General features: G+C 38.8%; 1 long non-coding RNA gene across 1 annotated transcript; it reads left to right on the plus strand.

Annotated features, from left to right (window-relative positions):
* The first annotated feature begins 267 nt into the window (after positions 1–267).
* LOC127560514 (uncharacterized) lies at positions 268–9,989 on the plus strand. The gene is made up of 3 exons (XR_007953346.1): positions 268–347; positions 9,101–9,320; positions 9,472–9,989. It is a non-coding gene; the product is annotated as an uncharacterized LOC127560514 (long non-coding RNA).
* Positions 9,990–10,641: the final 652 nt, after the last annotated feature.

The following is a 10,641-nucleotide window of genomic DNA, read 5'->3' on the forward strand; positions in this document are numbered from 1 at the left end:
GAGATCTGAGGGGAAAGATTCCAATCAACAGGAATAGGTCAAGAAGACTTCCCTCAAGGAAATGCAGACATTTATAACTGGAAAACGCATTAGTCGCCCCCCCTCCCCCCAGCCAAACTCCTTCATTTCCCAGATGGGAAATATGAGGTCAGAAAGACTCAATAATGGGCCTGCTACTGTCATAAGGGGAGCCAAGCAACAGAGCAGGGATTCCAATCTCAGCCTTCAATGTTCTTTCCACTAGACTCTGCGCTGAGCTAAGCTTTAATGGATGCCTAGGAATTTAACAGCAAAAAGGCAGGAAAGGCATTGTCGTTCCAAGGATCCATCTGAGGAAAGATTCAGAGGTGAGAGTGCCATAGGTGCACAGAACCAGAGGAGGACCATCATGACCATTGACTTTCATTGTCTTGGACATTGTTCAATTGTTTGCTGTTCATTTGTTTTCGTCATTTCATCCTGGCTAGATAAGTTTTCATTCAATTTGCACTACGGATAAATTGTGGAATGATGCTTTCTTCACAGGGCACCATGTTTAATTCTACAAAGTCAGGGATGTGAGAAAAGGGGAAACTCTCTGGAAGAGGCTCCATGACACGCTTGCCTTTCTGGCTCTGGTTAATTTCCATGCTGGTGTCATTAATTGATGAAACCTGGTTAATTTCCCTCATAAAATGGTCAAATGCTGATTTCAGACCCTGTGTACTTCACTGTGATGGCCAAAATTCTAATTCTCCTTTGAAACTAAAATATAAAATGCATCGTTCTCAATCCTACAGTCTGGCCCAAAAGTTCAAATCCATTTCTTAAAGGATTTGAGAGTACTTAAGATTGATGAAATGCCATTTATTCTGAACTCCAGGCCTTAAAGGCTCCAATTGAGTTCCTTACAATTTAAGCAATTCAGGTCAGTTTGTCAGGCCTGCTCTGGCTGTAAAATTACTAATGATAACCATGAATTTAAGACAAAAATTACACTTTCTTTTTGTTCCCTTTTTCTTCGAGAGTATCTTCCATTTGGCTTATAACTAGAACATGGAAGAAAACGAAAGATAAGTGCATTAGTTCTATTCAAGTAAATCCAGGCTCTCTAAAGTGCAGGAAAAAAATAGAAAAATCATTGTGAATGAGCACAAAAAGTGCTCTGAGAACAGAATTGTTTCTTTTTGAAAGCTGAATTCACCTGCCAGTTTTTCAGTAGGACACATGCTTTGGAAATCAGGGCTTTTTAAACTTTTTCTACTCATGATCCTTTTTTGTTCAACAAGCTTTTTTGCAACTCAGGTATATAAGTATATAAAAAGGTAAAAAAATCAAATATCTATTATAATAAGTTATCAAGATATTTATTTTAGAACAATTCTTCAGCATACATATATTTTACTAGTTATTAAAATGAAAACAAATTTGATATGTTTGTTTATTTTTACATAAAGAATTAAATCTTGGTGAATATTTTATTGCTCTAAAACTCTTTGTGCCCCCACATTCACTTCATGATCCCATTTGGGGTTTCAACCCACAGTCTAAGAAGCTTTGGCTTAGAAAGACATAAGTCTGCTGGAGAATAATTTGGAATGGTGCCCAAAGGGCTATCAGACTGAGCATGCCCTTTGATCCATCAGTGTCTCTACTGGCTTCTATCCCAAAGAGATCTTAAAAGAGGGAAAGGGACCCAATGTGCAAAAATGTTTGTGGATGCCCTTTATGTAGTAGCTAGGAACTGGAAATGAGTGAATCTCCATCAGTTGGGAAATGGCTGGATAAATTATGGTTTATGAAGGCTATGGAATATTAGTTATCTATTAAAAACGATCAGCAGGATGATTTTAAAGAAGCTTGGGGAGACTTCCAGGAACTGATGCTGAGTGAAATGAGCAGAACCAGGAAATCATTGTACACAGTAACAACAATATTATACGATGATCAATTCTGATGGATGTGGCCTGAGATGATTCAAACTAATTCCAATAGAGTTGTGATGGAGAGCCATCTGCATCCAGAGGGAACTGAATGTTGGATCACAACAGTGTTTTCACATTTCTGTTTTTTCTTGGCTTGCTTTTTTTCTTTCTTATTTTTTCCCTTTTGATCTGATTTTCCTTGTGCAGCATGATAAATGTAGAAATATATTTCAAAGAATTGCACATATTGAACCTATATGGGACTACTTGCTATCTAGAGGAGGGGGGAAATGGGACGAGAGGGAGAAAAATCTGGAATACAAAATTTTGTAAGGGTGAATGTTAAAAACTATCTTTGCATATATTTTGAAAAAAATCTATTTTTTTAAAGACATAGGCCTTCCATGGGATGCACATATAGTTTGTGAATCTGAGACATTAAGTTCTCAGACTAATTTTTTATAAGAACATTATGATTTTTCAAATACCTATTACTTTTTAGAGAGAGGGATAGTGATGGAACCTATGATTTTGCTGGTAGAGGGAAGACTCTAGTAACAAACCTTCCTCTACTATGAAGGACAATACCTTTTCTACAACCCAGCGCCTCACAAAATTATATAGAGCATTGAGAAGGTGCCTGACTTGTCCAGGGTCATAGAGATTATGTGTTTTAAAGACAGGACTTCAATCTAAGCCTTTTTGGCACTAAAAACAGCTTTATACCACTCAGCTAGTATAATCTTACTATTAAATTTAAATTTTCTTTCTTTGATTAAAACAAAACAAAACTTAAAAGACTCTTATCATCATCAGAAATAACAAAATGACTCAAAATACACTCATAAATTTGGATCATAAATTTGGAACAGGATGGTCTGATGCAATACCTTGATTACTGAGGTAGTCAGTCAAGAAAAACTTAATAAGGGTCATAGCTTTTTCCCATGGATTTGAGTGAGAAAATAAAGGGTGTCATGACAGGATCGATGATTTTCAGAATTAGAAGGCGCAATCATTCAGTCCAACATGGGTAGAAAAAGCATCCCTCATGTTACAAGTTTGAAAGATGTCCTGCTGAGTATGGATCAAACATAGTATTTTCACTTTTTTATTGTTTGCTTGCATTTTGTTTTCTTTCTCTTTTTTTTCTTTTTGATCTCATTTTTCTTGTGCAGCAAGATTTGCACATGTTTGGATTACTTGCTATCTAGGGGAGAGGGTGAGGGAAGGAAGGGAAAAAATCAGAACACCGGGGTTTGCAGGAGTGAATATTGAAAATTATCTATGCATATGTTTTGAAAATAAAAAGCTTTAATAAAAAAATGAAAAGAAAAAAAGAAAAAAATTTTAAAAAGAAAGATATCTCACAGTCTCTGCCTGAAGATCTCCCAGGAAGGGAATTACTCTAGGAGCAGCCTCATCCACCTTTGCACAGCCGTCATTGGGAGGTACCTGCTTTCTTTGAGTTGGATTGGGTTTTTCCTGGCATTTACCTAAATCTTACATGCTGCAATTACCTTTCATGGTCTAGATTCTTTTCTTGAATGCACAGAATAAATCTATTCCCTCCTCCACAGGACAGATCTTCTTGTACTCAAGGTTGGCTTTTTGTCAAAGATTCCCCCCCACACACCTTCTCTTTGCCAGGATAAACATACCCAGTTCCTTCAATCAATCGATATGGTGAAATTCTGAGGAAAAAAAAAAGGAACAGAGGATTTTCCTAAGGGATGAAAAGTGAGAAACATTTCCAGTGCTCTAGCTGTAGCTTGCTCCCAAGTCATCTCAGCCACTTGCTGTGGTAGCAGAGAATGTGGCCAGAAGCTGCACAGGATTAGAGTGGGAAGAGTAGAAAAAGGCCTTCTGAGGTCATCTGGTCCATCCCCCTGCCTCTGCACAGATGCTGCCAGTCAATCTTGCTCATAGAGATTTCACAATTTACTTAAGTGATCTGCTAAGTGCTTTCAAGAATCCCATTATCCCAGAGAGGAAGAGACTTCATGATCATCTACTCTATATCCTGTATCTGATGAAGAATGCCTTCTGCCAGTACAGCCAACAGGCCATTCAGTCTTGCTTCAAAGCCCTCCAGAGGATCTCAACCTCCCTCTCCAAGCAACTCATTTCACCTTTGAGCACTTTTAAGTGGTAGAAAGTTTTCTCTTGGGTGGCCCTCCCTCTCCACAGTCAACTAAACTGTAGCATTGGGCACCTTCCCTCTCCGGGTACTCACTAACCAGATAGCCTAGCTCCTCAGAAAGCGATAAGACCATCATTAATATCCTTCTTAGCTTGTCACTTTCTTAAACACAATTTGTGTGTCTCTCTTGGATACGCTGTCATCTCTTTGCTATTTTAAGAACTCTAAACAGACCTGCTTTCCCGGGAATCCTGTATTTTTATATTTTGTATATTATATCATAACTAGAGGCAGGGCTATGAACTAAATGACTCAAGCTTCCACTGGAAGAGAGAGCAACATCTACCCCTCAGCTTCTTCATCTGGCTCAGTTTTTGTTAGTGTTTTACCGTAAATCCTCAAATAAAAAATAGAATGAGCAAAGTTGGAGACTTCTCCATCTGTCAAATATACCCCTTATCATCCAGTGATGTTTCCCCAGTGCTACCCTTCTGATTGGTTCCTCTTCTTCAAGTGTCTTTCCATTCCAATCTATCTTCAATGCAGCTGACAAAGTGATTTCCCTATGACCTGTGTCTGATCACCCCACGCTGCCTTCAGTGGTTCCCTACCACCTCTCTTATCAAATAGAATTCTATTAAAAGCTCTCCATCCCCAGGCCTACTTCTGTATTTCCAGACTTTTTATATTTTATTCTTCTCTTCTTTCCTGTGTCTTCTACAGAGGAGTTCTGCATTGCCCTTCCTGCTGTACAGGACCATTTCCCTATGCTTACAATGTTTTCCCTTCTCATGTCTACTTCAAATAATTCCTGGTATCCTTCAAGACTCATATCAAAGCTTACTTTCTCCAAGAGGTTTTTGTTGCCTCTTCACCCCGTTTGTGTCTTCATCTCCAAGGTCATCTTCCATCTCCATTGTAGTCATTTTCTATGGACGTATCGCTGTACATGGATTCTCCTCCAGTAACTGGTAGGCTTCTTGAGGGCAGCTGTTATTTTGCTTTTTCTGCGTTCTTCATTCCTAGCACTGTACTTGGCACACAGTAAGTACTTACTAAAATCTAGCTTACTTGTCAGCTTGGTGGGACCAAAAGTACAACAGAACGGGTTTATTCATTAGCTTACAATTATCCCACTGCCTGATCCTCCAAGCTCAGGCTTGTTATTTGGGAATGGGAAGCTCTAGACAGCGAGTCTGGGGAGGGGACAGCAAGGTCAGTTGGGTAAGAATTGAAACTGTCTGAGAATGACATTCTATAAGAGTGAAACCATTAAAATACAAGATGACAGAGAGCTATTAGGGAAGAGCAATATGAATCCTCAGACTGTCAGGAGGTAGATTCAAATCCCAGCCCAAAATCTATGATCTTAGGATTTATGGAAATCCTTTGGCCAAAAGGAACTTTAAAAACAATTTAGGTGGGAGAACAATAACAAAAAACAAATGATCATATACTTCATCATAATGAGAGTTAGCATGTTATAACACTTAAAGCTGGCAAAGTGTTTCACATACATCAAACATGACTTCGTCAATCAAAAGTATCATAGAGGCTATCTTTTCCCCTTTTTTCTATCCATCTTCTGTCCCTTCTAACCTTCTAACTTCCACCAGTATCATGCACTTCTTGTTGTTCAGTTGTTTTTCAGTCACATTAATTCTCCATCACCCTGTTAGAGATTTTCTTGGAAAAGACATAGGAGTAGTTTGCCATTTTCTTCTCCAGCTTATTTTAGAGATGATGAACTGAGGCAAACAGGATGAAGTGACAGCCAAGGTCACACAGCTAGTAATCTTCTGAGTCTAGATTTAAATGATATCAGATGAATCTTCCTGATTTCAAGCTCAGCACTCTATGTACTATATCATCTAGCTACCCAATAGAGTCAAGCAAACAATTTTCTACATTGGCCATGTTTCACATATATATGGATGGAGATATATATAAATATATATGTATATATATGTATGTACGTATATAAATTTATAGAACTATGTGTGTGTTTCTGCACTCTGGAATCATAATTGATCATTATCCTGATCAAAGTTCCTAAGTCTTTCCAATTTGTTTGGCTTTGCCCTATTGTGGCCATTGTATGACTTGTTCTCATGGTTCTCTGCTTATTTCATTTGCATTAGTTCATCTGTATTTTTGCAGGTTTCTTGGAGGTTCTCTTTTTCTCCAATTCTTACTCACCATCACTGCTTCATAGGATTTAGAATTCAAGGAAATCTTAGAAATCATCTACTACAGGACTTCAGTATCTGAAATGTGGAAAGTTAAGTTTGGTTTTTTAAATATTGTGATCACTGTGTTCTAATATCAATCTTTATCAACTTGTTATTTTACATTTAGAAACATTGTCCTGAGAAGTGATCCCTCCCAAAGCCAGACATGTAACAAATCATAGAAATAGGCACCAAATTCTAGACTCAAAAGCCAGTGTTCTTTCTACCACATCATCATCAATGACTTTACTTCTACTAAATGAAAACTTGTTGCAATCTACTTATTCCCACCATAATGACTTTCCATTTCCCATTGAGTTGATGGATATTTTAATTCTACAGGGTTGATAGTGTTCCCTGATCCCCAGCCATAAAGCTTCATGAAGAGAATATTGCTTTTAAAAGGATGAGCTTTTGCTAAGGATTTGGCATTAATGGAAGCACTACACTGTTTTTGGAAGGCAATTCAGACCAATTTGTTCCTTCTATTTAATTTTAAGCAAAACTCATCATCCATCTGTAGCATTTGTCAAAAATCTAGGTATTGAAGTGTGAATATCATCAGGCTGCCTTCCAAGAAACAAATCATACTCTAAACATTAGACGCTTTTCACAAAATTACAGGAGTTATTGGTGGCCTTCTATGCATAACAGTGGATCTGACAAGAGGTTGCTTGAACACTCCTAAGGGAGGATGAGCGGGGCATTGTATCTTACATTTGGGGAAATGGGACATTTTGGAGGAGCTCTCACTGGTAGGGTTTTTTCTTGATGCTGAGTCTCTTTGGGCTCTTTATAACTTCCATCCATTTCTCTTGGTTCTGAATTCTGAAGAACAAATAGAACAAATCTCATTCATCTTCCTTCTGACAGCCTTTCAAGTCTTTTAATATAGCTGTCATGTTCATCCTGTATCTTCTCTTCCCCAGGTTCAACATGCTCAGTTCTTTCCATTAGCCTCATATGACATGGACTCAGGGCCCCTTACCATCTTGTGATGACCTTGGATAAATGGTTTAATCTCCCTGGACCTCAGTATCTTCACATATAAAATAAGATTGTTGGACCATAAGTCTGTGTTGTCTCTTCCAGCACTAAAGTGATCTGAAGATATTATTCTTCCCATCTAATAGATAAGCAAAGAGGCAGTGTTGTACAGTGGACAGTGATCCAGTCTAAGAATCAAAATGATCTGGCTTATGGTCTGTCTCTGACTTCTACTGTCTGAATCACCATAGGTATCACTTAATTTCTCAATGTTTAGGGCAACTATCAAAATCTCCAAACTGTATCCAAATGAACAGTTGTTCATCTGCATTGGTGGAAGGAGTTTCTTAATTAACAAAAAGAGAAAGTGAGGCTCAAAGAGAAACATCAGGTCTCCAAAGACCACAAAGAAAGCTTGTAGCAGATCAGGGGTAGAATCCACAGCAATTTATTCCTAGTCCTGTGCCCTGCAAGAATGAGTAGCAGCAGTCTACTCCTTCCATTTTCCCTTTCAACTCATCCCATCTTCATATCTGCTACATTATAATTCTCTAAGGCTCTTACTCCAGTCCATGTCTCTCCATTTATCATTTCAAAGGAATCTGCTGCCTCCACTTTTGGATTATCATATATACAAAACCATATAAATAAAAGACAAGAGCATCCAGGAAATGTCCAGACACAAATACAACAATTCATTCTGTAAGACCAATAACTCCTGGAAAGATGCTTTCTTAAATGTCATCTCCCTCAGTTACTAGCATGATGTATTTATTGTCAAGCATAAGAAAAGTCTGTGAATCTGCTGGCAAAACTGAGCCTGGACAAATGATCCTCAAAACATTCCCAAAACAAAGTGACTGAAATAAGGGCCTTTTTAAAGCAACCTTGGACTAGACACATTTTGCCCCAACAAGGAGAGCAAAAAGAACCAGAAACCAACTCATCCAGTAAATACGTCATCTCCTTGCCAAGGGAGAGTCATAGCAGCCAAGGGCAACACTGCTTTTGAATACAAGCTGGTTTGCAAAACATTACAGAGAAACACGTGTTGTGTGGGCAAGGTTGGCAGGTCATGTAATTGCCCTGGGATTCAGTGTCCTCATCTAAAAATGAAGGAAAAGAACTAGCTGTGCCCCATCCCTGGAAGGCTCAGCTCCCCTTGCCTCTCTACTTATATCCAGGGCCTTTTCTGAGACTCTTCTCTCGGAGACCTTCCCACATCCCCCACCTCAGACCACTTGAGTTTTCTCCCTCAGACTTGACCTTCCTTTTACTCTGTATACATTATATGTGGTCCTATTATTCCCATTATGTACTCCCCATTAGCATTTGAGCCTCTCTTTATTTGTATCCTCACAATATGTGTCTGGAACACTTGTTGAATAATATATGGTCAATAATTTGGAAAAAGGCATAATTGGCTTGCTTATCCTATTTACAGATAACACAAATTTAGGCGGGAAGATATATTTCTTAGATGATCCAAATTCAGAAATTAAAAATGGGATGAATCTAACAAAATCAAATAGAAGAGGGATAAATGTAAAATTTTAAGCGTGGGTTTAAGAAATCAATGTCCTCAGTACAACAGGGAAAATAATGGGTAAAGAGTGGGTTATATGAAGAATTTTTCTAGAGTTTTAGAGACAGCAACCTCATTGTAAGGAAAATGTATGAACATCAGCTTTAAAAAAAAACGTTACAAACTTGGATGGATATAAGAGGTCAGTCACTTCCAAGTTTAGAGAGCTCACAGTCTGTTGTCCTCCACTCTACTTAGGTTCCATCTGGAGTCTTGTTTTCAGGTCTGCGTATCCTACTTTTGGAAAAAGCACCTATAAGCGGGAGAGTATCTAGAATAATCAAAGGCCTTGGGTCCATGCCAGATGAGGATGAGTTGAAGAACCAGTTGTATTTTTCCTGGAAAAGTGAAGGCTCAACGTGGGAGAGTGAGCCATGATATGTCTTCAAAGTGATGAAAAACTTACATATGGTCTTGTTCTGTTTGACACCAGAGGGCAGATCTGAGAACAGTATGGACATCACAAAGAGGTAATTTTTAGCTTTGGTTTATGGGAAATCTTCCCAAAAATTAGAGGCTGGAAAGAGCTGCCTCAGAAGGTAGTGAGTTCTCCCTTCATTCAAAGCTTCAGTAAATATCTCTTAGGTGTGTTTTAGTGAGGATTCTTTTTTTTTTTTTCAGGACAGGTAGAACTAGACAGATACTGAGGCCCCATCCAACGTTGAAATTCTGTGATTCTGAGAAACACGTGAAGAATCTTGTACATGGCTGCAGGGTGAAGTAGCAGAACCAAGAGAAAAATGGGCACAATAATGGCGCAATGTAAACACCAATCTGGAAAGGCAGCTGAGATCCTGCATGGCCAGTGCTGATCTGCAGAGAGCCAGTGACAAAACTCTAGCTCCCACTCCTTTCTTTAGACAGGGAAGAAATCAGACACTTAAAATGTTGCACACTCCCTCAGACACAATTCTGCTATCCTTGGTTTGGTTATTTTTTTTTCTCTGCCACAAGAGAGGATTTCACAAAGAAGAAGTAATATTGGTAAATGATGGAGGTATTCAAAGCAAAAGGCATTGATAAAACTGAAAAAAGCCACCATCAAATCCCAGTTCAAATGCTTGTTTCCTCACCATTATAAAGCTTGTATTCAAATGGTCAATGCATAAGTGAACAGAAATGTCTAGACTTCCAAATAATGTTCCATTGTGGACTGAGAGCACACAACTGCTTGAGAGCTGCAAAGAACACGAGACTCCATGGTTTTTGTTGTTTGTTGATTTAAAAAATAATTTGATTCCATTCCATAAGTTGCCAAAGCCAAAACTTTCACCACCACGTGGTCAGGCTACTTAGGTGCTTAGCTGGGCTGGTTCCTGGAAAATGGACGCTTCGTTGTTGAGAGTTTAGATGAATCTTTCAAGGCAAAGTATACCAGACACTGTTCTGTGCAGCCGCATGGGAGTGGTGGGGGCCACCGAAGGCCTAAATTCTTCCTGAGTTTCCTTAGCTATAAAATGTGGGTAATGATAGGATCTAATTCACAGGGTTGGCGTGAAGATCAAATGAGATGCTATATGTAAAGTGCTTTGCAAACCTCAGAGTGTTATGAAACGTCGACTGTTATTAGCCTTTACCAAGAGGTTAAAATATTGTCACCTGTATTGTGTTATTGTGTATCCTTGAGTTCCCACAATTAGCCACCCACCTCCTGCAGCTCACACTTGTCTCTGATCTCTTTGCCTCTCTATCTCTGTTTCTCTCTCTCTCTCTCTCTCTCTCTCTCTCTCTCTCTCTCTCTTCTCTCTCTCTCTCTTTCTCTCTCTCTCTCTCTCTCTCTCTCTCTCTCTC

This window comes from Antechinus flavipes, chromosome 4, assembly GCF_016432865.1.
Source record: "Antechinus flavipes isolate AdamAnt ecotype Samford, QLD, Australia chromosome 4, AdamAnt_v2, whole genome shotgun sequence".
Lineage (NCBI taxonomy): Eukaryota > Metazoa > Chordata > Mammalia > Dasyuromorphia > Dasyuridae > Antechinus > Antechinus flavipes.